Raw genomic sequence first — 13,921 nt, forward strand, 5'->3', positions numbered from 1 at the left:
CAGGCTTTGTGAATCAGGCGGGGCATTGGGGGACAGATCAAATTGCCTGATCTGCCCTAGGAGGTCTAAGAATTCCTTCTTTTGTTGCAAGAAGGAGCAGAACATCTGTCCATCCTGCGCCAAGTGCTGAGCGGCAAGATGAAAGGCGGAGTCCACAAGGGGTGGGGAATGATAATTGCCCACCCCAATAGACTTCAGGATTGTACGGAGGGGGGCAGCGAGGGGAGGCAAGGGGGGCCACTGGGGGCCTCTCAGATGCACGAAAGCGTGCGGCCGCATCCCCAAGGTCAGCAACGTTCTCAGGGGGAAGGGCGTCAGAGTCCGAGGAATGCACAGGGGAGTGTTTGGGGAGGGGATCCCTGATAACTGGATATAAGCGTGGCATCAAACACTCAGAGGGCTCAAACCGATAGTCTGCAAGAGGTTTCTTGGGTGGCTCCTCAGGGGGCATAGGGATGGACACAGAGAGATATGGGGACCTATGAGTTTCCTCTGGCTCCACGTGGGGGGGTGGGGGGGTGGGGGAACAGAAGGTGGGTGAGAAGGCACATGAGGGTTAGAAGGGCGATAGTCTTTAAGGAAGGTCTCAGAGTCTTGGACTATCTGGTGGGTGTCCGACTGAACATGTTGGACGCGAAGGACCTCATTGATGAGATTCCAATAAGAGAAAGTTGGAACAGGGATCCTCTCGGGACCAAACATCCTGTAATAGTCTTTAAGACAGTCTCCCACACGGCCCCAACGTTTCTCATCGATGGTTCCTCCTTGAGGGAACCAGGGACAAATCTCCTCAATAAGAAGGTAGAAATCTATGAGGTCCTTTTTCTTGACCCGGATTCCCCAGTGTTTAAGGGAGGTCTTTAAACCACGAACAAACAATTCTTTCTTGCTTAAACTCTGACCCATATTCAGAGGTCAGGCAAAACAGCATTCAAAGATACAGATACACACAAATATACAGGCCACGAAACAAAACATGAGAAATATAGGAAGGAGAGAGGGAGTAAGACAGACGAAAAGAATAGAAGACAGACAAGACATGAAAAGAATAGAGCGAAGAGAGACGAGACAGAAGATGGGTCACTGGAAGGCTATCCCCCATGTGAATACCCGGGGAAAACAAATGCAAGACACGGGGAAGGCCCGACAAAGGGGCCCACTCAGGTACTCGTCTGGCCAATGGGAAACTTAGCCGTAGTGGATCAGTCAAAGGTGACTTGCGGCCGACGTCTAAGTCAGCACCACCATAGACCATATGTTTCCTGTGGAATCGCAGACGGCCCATTGGATTCCATAGCCTTTAGGGGACCTTAAGGGGGCCCAGCCGTGGAATCACAGACTCGAATCAGAGGCAAGGACGCCTCTGACTGCTCATGCACTCACACAAACATTTCACAGAGGACCCGACAAAGGGGTGCGGGGGGGGGGGGCCTTATCCAACCCAGTGACTGTCTCATACACCTACTATGAGACTGAACACTCAATTCTCCCCTGATGCTGCCCTTCTCGTCCTTGATCAAGAGACAGGGACTTCCAGATTAGGTGCGCATTTACCTCCAGTGCGTCCCAACGGCCGCCACTTCCTGAAGGGGAGTTTGGAGGTTGTCTCCCAGACACTGCCCCGCGTGGCCGCCATTTGTGGGAGGCCCCCACCAGACCACTCTCCGGCCCACGGAGGTGGCCCTAGGGTCCGTAGGTGCAGGGAGGGACCGACTGAATGAACAAGCCACAAGAGAAATAATGCAGAGAAAACAGGACAGAGCAGACAGGACAGCAGACAGGATAGGACAGGACAGGACTTTATTCAGGGCAGCAGGGGTATTATATACTTTGCGATGCAGGAAACTATGCTTACATCACGGAAGGCAATTACATCACTAGGTCATATCATATATGGTTAGGAGAGTTACAAAAACTACATGTTTCATATGCTTGATTAGTCAGTGTCAGTTACTTCTTATTCTTGGGCTAGCTGTGACAAATGTTTTCTTTTAGATAACCATACATAGCTCAGGATATGCATAGGCTGCGGCGAGAGCAGACGCAGTGCCAGATTTGCGCTAGTCAGGACCCGCTTGTTCAGGGTCATGTAGGCCAAGATAACCATACATAGCACAGGCATGTAGGCCCTTGTCAGTTAAAGGGCCAGCTTCCCACAAAAACGTGCCTGATGTTTGATAGAACCAACATTCCGACATGCCTTCAAGTACCCCATTATGTCCTCCTTCTCCTTAATGGGAAGCAAAATAGCTTGGCAATCCTCATTAGCATTTTCAACAGCCAATTGTTTGGACAAAAGCTCCTGGGTTTCCTTACCCTAACCTGCCTTTCGATGGCGTCCATCAACCTCCCTATGAAGTCTGCATAAGGTTCTGTGGCACCCTGACCAATCTTTGTGTAGCTTCCCTTAAATTCAGCATCTCCATCAATCCTCTCTCAGGCCCACAGAGCAGCGTCACGGACATGAGAAAAAACATCACGAGGCATGGTGACTTGCTTTTTAGGGTCATGGCATTCCCCTTCACCTATTAACATCTCATAAGTCAATTTAATCCCTGAAAATTTCTGTCCAGCATGGCCTAGGGTCTGAAGTTTTGCCTTGGCCTCATCACTGAACCACATCCACCACTGTAAGTACTGAGAAGGGCTTAAACACGTCTTAGCGACCACATGAAAATCTTGAAGTACCCAATGAGCCTTTTAGATACTCCATGCAGTATGGAGATGTAGGTCCGTACGAGGCACAGGCCTTTTTGAAATTACTGAGTGAATCCTTTCTTAACCTTTCATAAGACGGAGACTGATTCTCCTCCAGTTGGATGGGAAAAAAGAGACAGAGCTCATGGGGTCTGGGTGGGATTGACCACTTATGGTCGAGAGGTTTCAGCTGTAAGTTTCTATCGGGAGCTTGTGCCGAGCAGCCCGGAGGCTGCTTGACTGAGGAGCGGTGGTTCCTTTGAGAAACCTCATCTACGAAGCTGCTCTCAGACTCAAATTCTGAGGAAGTGGTAGCTGGCTCTTCATACCCATCACTTTCTTCTGATGTACTGGAAGTGGACTCATACAGAGGAAGTGGGGGTCTCTCTGGTTTGATATCAGTAGCGAATGATAATTCATCAATGGCAGAGAGATTTTTACTTTGAGAACATGTTTCCACTGGAAACACATTGAGCTTCTTTTGGGGTTTGGGTATGGGAGTAGCCAAGCATTGAGCATCAGGCTCCTTCCAAGGCTTAGGCATGGGAGGAGCCGAGGATATGGCTCTCTCAGTAGTTGGAACTTCCTTCATTTCATCCTTGAATTTAAGACCCTTTCTGATTAACTCCTGAGGAAAGCCTACCATAGTATATTTAATGACCTCCTCCTCGGAGGTACCTTTCAAGGTTTTAAGAATGGAGTTAACAATTTCCCAAGTTAACCAGAATTGTTGGAGAACCCGAGCCCCTTCTTTAAATTCCCTGAAGATGTTTTCCTTATTCCTTTCCCAAACCTTAGGCTCCAAAGTACCCTTATCTGGAAACCAAAGATGAAATTTATAGACAGTTTTTAGGCAGGACCTGAGTTGGTCCCGAGAAACTCGATGTCCAGTTCTCTGCACAAAATGCTTAAATCAATTCAATAAAGAACTGGCCACGTTCAGTTTGGCATGAAAGATTTTGAAAGGACTTGACACGGCACTGTTTTTGTCCCATCTTAGTGAGGGAGTTCGGGCTAGTATTCTAATTCACCACACCACAAAATCCTGTTCTCTCACTCACTTTCTACAGTGGGAGAGTACCGAACGCTATTCTTACCTTTAGTTGCTCACTGGTTGGTGGTTTGAGCATGCACAGGGACGCCAGATGTATGTTTTCAGAAGGGTCCGGTGGCGCTCTATCTCTCCCGCCACCCACGTTCGGTAGTCTCAAGCCGTTTCCCCCACCTCAGGGAGGTCGATGGCGATGGGCAGGCGAAGCAATGAATGTGGGCCAGGCTGGTCGGTATCAATTGTAGTTTATTCCAATCTTGAACCTCTGCTCGAGCCTCAGCCTGAGCCTCAGTCTCTGCTCTCTCGAGCCTCAAGCCCCCTTCGAGCTTACAGTCTTAGTTTATATAGCAATCACGTAGGGTGGTGACACAAAGGTGGGTTGAACATTAACAAATCAGCAAAGAGAGGTAAGACCACTTCTGAGGAGATTAGCTCAAGGATTAAATCTCATCTAAAGAGATTTATTCCAGATTACTAGGAGATCTGCTCAAGGGTGGGATCCCAACAAGGGTGTGTTCTTTCCTCAGCTAGTAATCTACTTAAATAGTTGTAGTAAGTCTACTTCTAACATTTCTAGCAATGTCATTCTGCATGAGCACAGTAGGAGATAAACTTACAGTTTGGTTCTTCCTGAGGAAATCCCACTATATACTCCGCTATATCTATCTATCTATCTATCTATCTATCTATCTATCTATCTATATCTTACAGTCCTCAGGCCAGGTTAGTCTCATCGTTAATTTACTTTTGGATTATGACAGCATTTGTCCATGACCATGCCCTCAACTTATAGTTGAGTATTGTGGTGCTTGGGCCTGGTGCATTTCGATGCCAGGGTAACTCACAGCTTTCCCTGGGTCCATTCAGTCCCTCGTCGGGACCCTGTTTTTGAGGTGCTAGGAACTAAGGGCAACTGAGTCAAGAAAGTAGATGCGAGGAGTAAATATTATTTGGAGTCAATCAACTCCCAAGTTACAAAGCATAATATTAACTGTCTTCCTGTGTCCATACAGAAAAGACATTTCTTTAAGGTAAACTATGCAAAGGACATAACTTGCAATACAAGTTCAGTGTCCTTAGAAGGATCGGATCCTACAAGCTAACAGAATCTGATTAGGGAGAAAAGGTGATTAACTGGCTGGGGAGGAGAGCACAGAGAAGAGTTTACAGATAAACAGAGAAATGGGAGTGACTCGGGAGCACTGTGATGGGTATAACCTGAGCTCCTTGTGGCAATGTTATTCTACACTGGCGGACAGGCCATCTGGTTATCGCCAGGTCACTGCCTACCCTGGCCACCTGGCCAATGCCTGGCCACCACCTCGCGTAGCAGCCCTGTCGCTTAACCACTGCCTAGCACCATCTGACCACTAACTTGCCTGGCAGCCCGACCACCTTGCCACTGCCTGGAAACTGCCTGGCCTGATGGCCCAGCTGCCTAGATACAGCCTGGCCATTGCCTACTTTGGCTGCCTGGCCACCACCTGGCCACCACCAGGCCCTCCTGTCCTGCCTCCTGGCCACCGCCTGGCCATTGCCTGGCCTGGCAGACTGGCTGCCATGCCACCACCTGGCCGGCCGCCTGGCCAATGCCTCGCCTGGTGGAGAGACTGTCTGGTCACCGCGTGGCCACCGCCTACCCTGGCCGCCAGACAATTGCCTCGCCAATGTCTGCATGGCGTCCTGGCTGCCTGGCCACCAACTGGCTTGGCGGCCTGGCCACCTTTCCATCATCTTGCTACCGCCTGACCTTGTGGCCTGGCGATCTGGCCACCACTTAGCCACTGACTTGCCTGGCGGCCGGGTCACTTTGCCACCACACGGCCACCGACTGGCCCTGTGACCTGGCCGCCTGGCCATCACCTGGATACTGCCTGGCCTGACAGCCCAGCAGCCTTGCCACTGCTTGGCCAATACCTGGCCCTGTGATCCAGTCGCCTGGACACCACCAAGCCACCACCCAGCCTGGTGGCCCGGTCGTCTTACCACAACTTGACCAGGGCTTGGCCTGGGGGCTCTGCCACTTGTCCACTGCCTAGCACTTCCTGATCACCACCTGGCCTAGCAGTCCGGCCACCTGGCCATTGTCTGGCCACTGCATGGCCACCACCTGGCATGGTTACCTGGATGCCTGGCCACCGCCTGCCCTGGGGTCCAGCCTGGGCTTTGATGGTCTGGCGACCTGCCTGTATGGCCACCGTCTCGTTGGTGGCCCAGCCGTCTGGCTACCGCCAAGCAGCCACCTGTACTGATGGCCCAGTTGCCCAGCCCCACTGGCCACTACCTGGCCTAGTGGCCCAGCCGCCAAGGCACAGCCTGGCCATGGCCTGGCCTGGTGGCCTATCCACCTGGCCACTGCCTGGCCCTGTGGCCCGGCCACCTGACCACCACATGGCCACCACTTTGCCTCACAGCACGGCTGCCTTACCACTACTTGGACACTACCAGGTCATGAGGCTCAATCTCCTGGCCTGGTTGCCTGACCACCAACTGGCCACTGCCTTGTCTGGTGGCCTGGCTGCCTGGCCAACGCATGGCCTGGCAGACAGGCTGTCTGTTCACCGCCTGGCCACCGCCTACCCTGGCTGCCTGGCCTCTGCCTGGCCAGGACTGGCGGCTTGGCCCCTTGTCACCGCCTGGCTTCTGCCTGGTCCAGTGGCCCGACTGTCTGGCCATGCCTTGCCACCGCCTGGCCACCACCTGGCCATCACCTGGCCTGGCCGTCCAGTCGCCTGTTAACCACCCTGCACCACCTGAGCACCAACTGGCCTGGCGGCCTGGCCACTGCCTAGGCTGTCGGCCCTGCCGCTTTGCAACTGCCTGACAACTGCCTGGCCTGGTGATCTGGATGCCTAGCCACTGCCTGGCCATGGTCTCGCCTGCCAGTCCGGCCGCCTGGCCACCACCTGTCCTGGCAGTCCAGCTACCAAGCCACTGCCTGGCCATGGCTGGGCGTCCGACCTAACCACCTGTCCACTGCTTGGCACCTCTTGACATCTGACTGGAATGGCAGACTGGCAGCCTGGCAGCCTAGCCACCACCTGGTCACCACCAGGCACTGTGGTTTGGCCTCTTGGTCACTGTCTGGCCACCACCTTGCCTGGTGGCCGGCCACTTGGCCAATGCCTGGCCACCGACTGTCTTGTCGGCCCGGCCGCCAAACCACAGCTGGCCACAGTCTGGCTTAGCAACCCAGCCGCCTGTCCAGCACCTGGCACTGCCTGGCCACTGCCTCACCTGGCAGCCTGGCCGCCTGGCACCACCTGGCCTGGTGGCTGGGTCACCAAGTCACCACCTGGCCATGGCCTGACCTTGCGGCCTGGCCACCTGTCCAATGCCTGGCACCACCTGACCACTGCCTGACCTGGCGACCCTGTTGCCTGGCCACTGTCAGGCCAGCACCTGGTGTGGCATCCTAGCTGCCTTACCACCACCTGACCACCGCCTGGCCTAGCGACCCAGCCTCCTGGCCAACGCCTGGACTGGCGGCGCGGCTGACAGACACCGCCTGGCCACTGACTGTCCTGGTGGCCTTTGCCACCGGCTGCCCACTGTCTGGCCTGGCTTCCCGGAAGCCTGGCCATAGTTGCCACTGCCTGGTCCAGCGACCGGCCTCCATGCCAACACCTGGCCTGGTGGACTGGCTGTTTGGTAATCACTTGTCCACCAGCTACCCTAGCCACCTAGCCACCTCCTGGCTACCCCCTGGTCCTGTGGTCCAGCCACCTGGCCAAAGCCTGGACACCACCTGGCATGGCGGTCCGGCCACCTGGCCACCTCCTGGCCACTGCCGAGCTTGGTGGCCCAGCCACTTGGCAACACTTGGCCCTCTGCAGGCCTGGTGGCTCAACCACCTCACCACCGCCTGGCCACCGCCTGCCCTGGCAGCCTGGTCACCTTGCCACTGCCTGGCCACTGCCTGGCTTGGCAGCCTGATACCTGGCCACCAGTTGGCCACTATTGGGCATGGCTGCCCAGCCTCTAAGTCACTGCCTTGCACGGCCTCAGCTGGCAGCCCAACCACTTGTCCACAGCCTGGCACTGCCTGACCACCGCCTGACCTGGCAGCCCGGTTGCCTTGCCACCACCACCTGGCCACCGTTTGGGCAATCAGTCCAGCCGCCTTGCCACGCCTGGCAACTGTCTGGCCTGGCTGCCTAACCGCCTGGCCACAACCTGGCCACCAACTGGCCTGGTGCACGGCCACCTGGCCACCATATGGCCACCACCCGGCCTGGTGTCCTGGGTGCCTGGCCACTGCTGGCCTGTTGGCCCAGCCGCCTTTCCACCACCTTGCCACTGTCTGGACTTGCATCCTTGCTGTCAAGCCACCACCTGGCCACCGCCTCGCCCGGTGGCCCGGCAGCCTGGTCAACGTCTGGCAGAGACGTTGTCACTGCCTGGCCACCACCTGACCACCTCCTGGCCTGTCGGCCTGGATGCCTTGCCACCGCCTGGCTAACACCTGGCCACTGCCTGGCCAGCAGCCTGACCGCCTGACACCGCTTGACCACCGCCTGGCCTGGTGTCACGGCCACCTGACACCGCATGACCACCATCTGGCCTGTCGGCCCTACTGCCGGGCCATGCCAGGCAACTGCCTGGCCTGGCAGCCTGGTCGCCTAACTACTACCTGGGCACAGCCTGGTTTGGCGGCCCATCCGCCTGTCCACCTCATGGCACCACCTTTTCTCCCACTGGCCTGCCGAGTCAGCTGCCTGAACACTGTCTGGTCACTGACCTGCCTGGCAGCCCGGCCACCTTGCCACTGAGTGGCCACCGCCTGGCCTGGTTGCCGGGCCACCTGGCCACTCCTGGCCACCGCCTGGCCTGGCAGCTCAACACCTGGCCCCGCCTGGCCACCGCCTGGCCTGGTGGCCTGAAGCCTTGCCATGCCTGGCCACTGTCTCACCTGGTGGCCCAGCCTCCTGGCCACCACCTGGCCACTGCCTTGCCTGGCGATCCAGCCGCCTGGCCACCATCTGGCTACCACTTCGCCTGGTGGCCCGACCTTCTGCCCATTGCGTGGCCACCGTCTGGCCTGGCAACCCAGCTGCCTGTTCTCCACCTGACACTGCTGAACACTACCTGTCCTGAAAGTCCTGAAAATCTGACTGCCGGGCCACCGCGAGGCAACTGCCTGTCCCAGCGGCCTGGCCGCCTAGCAACCACCTGGCACTGGCCTGGCCTTGCGGCACATCTGCAAGTCCACGGCATGGCACTGCCTTTCCACCGATTGGCCTAGCCACCCAACATCCTTGCCACCCCCTGGCCACCTCCTGGCCACCACCTGCCTTGGTGGCCCTGCCACCTGGCTTCCGCCTAGCCAATGCCTGGCCACTGACTGGCCTTGTGGCCCGGCCACCTTATCACCACCTGGATACCCCCTTACTTGGCGACCCAGATGCCTGTCTACCGACTGACACCGCCTGACCACTGCCTGGCCTGGTGGCCAGGCCACCTGGCTACTACCTGGCCTCTGCCTGGCCTGGCAGCCTGTCTGCCAAGCCATAGCCTGGCCACTGCCTGCCCTGGCTGCCCAGCTGCCTGTCCCCAGTCTGGCACTGCTTGACTACTGCTGGCCTGGTGGCGTGTCCACCTAGCCACCTCCTGGCCATCTCCTGGCCTTGCAGCCTGGCCACCTTAACACTGGCTGGCCAACAGCTGGCCTAGTGGTTCGGCCGCCAGAACACAGCCTGGCCACCGACTGGCCTTGTGGCCTGGACGCCTGGACACCGCCTGGAACCACCTGAACACAGACTGGAGTCGCGGCCTGGCCACCATGCCACTGCCTGGCTTGTCAGCTTGGCCACTTAGCCACTACCTGGCAACCACCTGGCCTGGCAACTCGGCCGCCTAGCCACCACCTCGCCTAGTGGCCCGGCTGCCTTGCCACCAACTGTCCTGGAGGCCTGGAGGCCTAGCCACACCTGGGCACCACCAGGGCTGGTGGCCCATCCACCTGTCCACTGCCTGCCACTGCCTTTCCACTGACTGGCCTGGCATCCCAGCCACTTGGCCACTGCCTGGCCACTGCCTGGCCTGGTGGCCCAGTAATCTGGCCACCAACTGGCCACCGCCTTTCTTGGCGTCCAGCTGCCAAGCCACTGCCAGGTGGTAGTCAGACAGTGCCAGGTGGCCGGGTCGCTGGTGGGTTTGTAGCCTGGTGCTAGCCAGGCTATTCCGCTGCCAGGCAAGTCGGTGGCCAGGCATGGCCAGGCTTCTGGTCCCCAGGCCTGTGGTTTCCAGGCATGCCAAGTTGGCCGGGACACCAGGCCCTTCAGTGGCCAAGTGATGGCCAGGCAGCTGGGCCTTGAGCCGAGGCAGTGGCCAGGTGGTGGTTAGGCAGCTGGGCCGCCAGGGAAGACGAAGGTCAGGCCATGCCAGGCGGTGGGCAGGTGGTGGAGCCACCAGGCCAGGCGATGGTCAGGCCGTGCAAGAAGGTGGCCAGGCAGTTTCCAGGAGGCCGGTTGGCCAGAAGAGGCAGTGGCTGAATGGTAACAAGGCTGCCCAGCTGCCAGGCAATGAGGAGACCAGGAGGTAGCAAGGGCTCCAGGCCAGGCAGTGGCCAGGCAGCCACACCGCCATCAAGGTGGTGGTCAGGTGGTGGCGTGGCAGCCAGGCTGCCAGGTCAGGTGGTAGCCATGCAGTGGCCAGGCAGCTGGACCGCCAGGCCAGATGGTGGCTAGAAGTGGGTAGGCACCCTGGCCGTCTGTCCAGTGCTGGATTGCCAGGCCAGACGTTGGCCAGGTGTGGGATGGGCCGCCTGGTGAGACGGTGACCTGGCGGTGGCCAGGCGGACAGTCCGACAGGCAGTGGCCAGGCATGGTCACAGGGCCATGGGGCATGGCCACAGGGCCAGGTGGTAGACAGGAGTGGTTAGGCTTGCGGGCTGCCAGGGAAGGCTGTTTTTAGGCAGAGTCATTTTGTGGACAGGGGTGGACAGGCGGTGGACAGCTGTTCGGGCCACCAGGCAAGTCGGGGGCCAGGCATGGCCAGGCTGCCGGGCCCCAGATCTGGCAGTTTCCAGGAGTGGCAAGTCAGTCGGGCCACCAGGCCCTTTGGTGGCCAGGTGGTAGCCAGGTAGCCAGGCTGCCAGGTGAGGCGGTGGCCAGGCAGTGGTCAGGAGGCCAGGCTGCCAGGTGTGGTGGTGGCTTGGTGATGGATAGGCGGCCAGGACACCAGGCCAGGCGGTGTTCAAGCAGTGTCAGTCAGTGGATAGGCAATGGACAGGAGGTGGTCAGCCTCCCAGGCCACCAGGCCAGTTAGTGGTCAAGCCTGGCAAGCCCGCAGTCCCTGTGGTGGCCAGGTGGCGGCCAAGCACCTGAGCCGCCAGGCCAGGCATTGGCTAGGCGGTGGTGAGGCGGCCGGGCCTCCAGGCCAGGTTGTGGCAAAGCATGGCCAGTCAACTTGACATCCAGGTCCAGGGGTGGCAAGGCAGTGGCCAGGCATCTGGGCTGCCTGGAGTGGCAGTGGACAGGAGGTGGTCTGGCGTCCAGGCGGTAGGCCCGGGCAGTGGCCAGGCAGTTGCCATGCGGCTAGGGTAGGAAGTGGCGAGGTGGTGACCAAATGGCTAGGCTGCCAGGCCAGTTGGTGGTCAGGCAGTGACAGGTGGTGGAGAGGCATGTGGGCCACCAGGCCAGACCATGGCTAGGCGGTGGCTTGGCAGGGGGGCCCCCAGGCCAGGAAGTGCCAGGTGGTGACCAGGAGGTGGTCAGGCTTTGGCCAGGTGGCTGGGTCTCCAAGCCAGGCCTGGCCAGGCGGCCAGGCTGACAGTCCCTGCAGTGGCCAGGAAGTGGCCAGGTGCTCTTGCTGCCAAGCCAGGTGGCAGCCAGACTGTGGCTAGGGGACTGGACTGCAGGGCCAGGCGGTGGCCAGTCAGTGGACAGGCAGCCAGGGTAGGTGATGGCCAGGCTGTGACAAGGTGACCAGTCCACCAGGGCAGCTGGTGCCAAGGTGGCAAGGTCGCCATGCCTGGCGGTAGCCAGGCGGGGGCCTGGTGATCGGGTCATCAGGTCAGGCGGCGGCCAGGCATTGGCAAGGCAGCCGGGTCATCAGGCCAGGCCGTGGTCAGGTGGTGGTCAGAAGGCTGGGCCCGCAGGCAAAGCAGTGGTCAGGTGTTGACCAGGTGGCCAGCTGCCAGGCCAGGAGGTGGCCAGGCGGCTATCAGGCAGCGGGGCTCACAGGCCAGGTGGTGGTCAAGTGGTGGCAGGCAGTGGCAAGGTGACTGGGCTGCCAGTCCACGAGTTGGCCTAGAGTGACCAGGTGGCCGGGCTGCCAGGCATGACGGTGTCTAGGTGTGGCTAGGCAGCCGGGCCACCATAGCAGGCAGTGGCCAGGTGGTAGCCAAGCATCCAGGGCGCCAGGCCAGGCCGTTGCCAGGCAGTGGCCAGGTGGCCAGGCTGCCAGGTCAGGTGGAGGCCAGGCGGTGGCCAAACAGTTGAGCCGGCAGGCCAAGCTGTGTCCAGGCAGTGGCCAGGTCGGGCTGACACCAGCCCAGACATTTGTCAGGTGGTGACCAGGTGGTTCCCAGACATCCAGTCTGCTATGCAAGGTGTTGGCAAGGTGGCCGGGCTGCCAGGCCTGGCAGTGGTCAGGTGATGGCCAGGTGGCTGTGCGGCCAGGCCAGGTGATGGCCAGGCAGTGGCCAGGCATCCAGACCACAGGGCCAGGCAGTGGCCAGGTGGTGACCAGGTGGCCAAGTTAGGCAATGGCCAGGCGGTGCCCAGATGGCCAGTCCGCCAGGCCATGTGTTGGCCAGGAGACTGGGCCGCCAGAAAAGGTGGTGACCAGGCGGTGGCCAGGCAGTGGCCAGACGGCCAGGCCGCCAGACCAGGCAGTGGCCAGGTGGTGGCCATGCTGCCGGACCACCAGGGCAGGCAGTGTTCAGGTGGTGCCAATCAGTGGACAGGCGGCTGGGTCACCAGGACGTGGCCAGGAGGTGACTTGGCATCCAGGCCTCTAGGCCAGGTGGTAGCTAGGCGGTGGCCTGGAGGCCGGGCTGCCAGGTGAGGCGGTGGCCAGGCAGTGCCCAGGCTCCCCGGCCACCAGGCAAGGCAGAGGCTAGACGTGGCCAGGAGAGCCGGCTGTTAGGCCAGGTGGTAGCCAGGCGGTAGCCAGGCAGCCGGGCCTCCAGGCCAGACACATTGCTAGCAGTGGCCTGGTAGTTGGGCCGCCATGCCCAGCGGTGGACCAGTGGTGGCCAGGAGTACAGGGTAGGTGGTGGCCAGGCGGTGACCACACAGCCAGTAGGCCAGGCCATGTGTTGGCCAGGAGTCCAGACTGCCAGACCAGGTGGTGGCCAGGATGTGACTACTCAGCCATGCCGCCAGGCCAAGTGGTGGCGAAGTGTTGGCCAGGCGGCTGAGCCGCCAGGCCAGGCAGTGATCCAGTGGTGGCTGGCAGTGGACAGGCGGCTGGGCTGCCAGACCAGGCCGTGGATAGGCAGTGTCTTGGCAGCCAGGTTGCAAGATTAGGTGGTGGCCAGATGGTGGCCAGGTGGCTGGGTTGCCAGGCCACGCAGTGGTCCGCCGGTGGCAAGGTAGCGGTGGCCTCTGCCTCTCCCCTGCGCGTGCTGGGGTGGGGAGAGCACTGGATTTAGGGGATTGTGGCCTGCCCATAGCCTCGGGGACTGCATGCCCAGCCCAGCTGGGATTCTGCATTTCCAGGGTTGGGCTCGTTGGGTGGGTTTCTGCACTTCTGGAGGCTGCAAGATAGCACTGGGGGCGAGGCAAGGGATGGACTTCCGGGATTGGGTCCCGTGGCCCTAATTGGGCCCACTGGAGCGAATTCTGCAATTCTGGGGGCAGCAGGATGGATAAGGGTGTGGGTCGAGTGCTGTACTTCAGGATGGGGCAGTTCCCGATCCCGGAAGTCCGGCCCCCATCCCGCCCCCACTTCATCCTGCAGGGCCCGGAAGTGCAGAATCCTGGCCAGTGGGCCACATTCCCATAAGTCCTCTCCCACCCCCAGTGCCATCTTGCCGCCCCCAGAAGTGCCGAATCTAGGCTGTCAGAACCCGATACCAGAAATCTGGGCCTCGCCCTGCCCCTGGCCCCATCTAGCTCCCCCAAGAGGAGCAGAATCCCAGCCTGTGAGGCCCTGGTCCCACCTTTCCTCGCCCTGAACCACCTTTCCATCCCCAAAATTAAGAATCCGGCCCAGCGGGCCTCC

This window comes from Sorex fumeus, unplaced genomic scaffold (assembly GCF_029834395.1).
Source record: "Sorex fumeus unplaced genomic scaffold, SorFum_2.1 ptg000010l, whole genome shotgun sequence".
In the NCBI taxonomy this organism is placed as follows: domain Eukaryota; kingdom Metazoa; phylum Chordata; class Mammalia; order Eulipotyphla; family Soricidae; genus Sorex; species Sorex fumeus.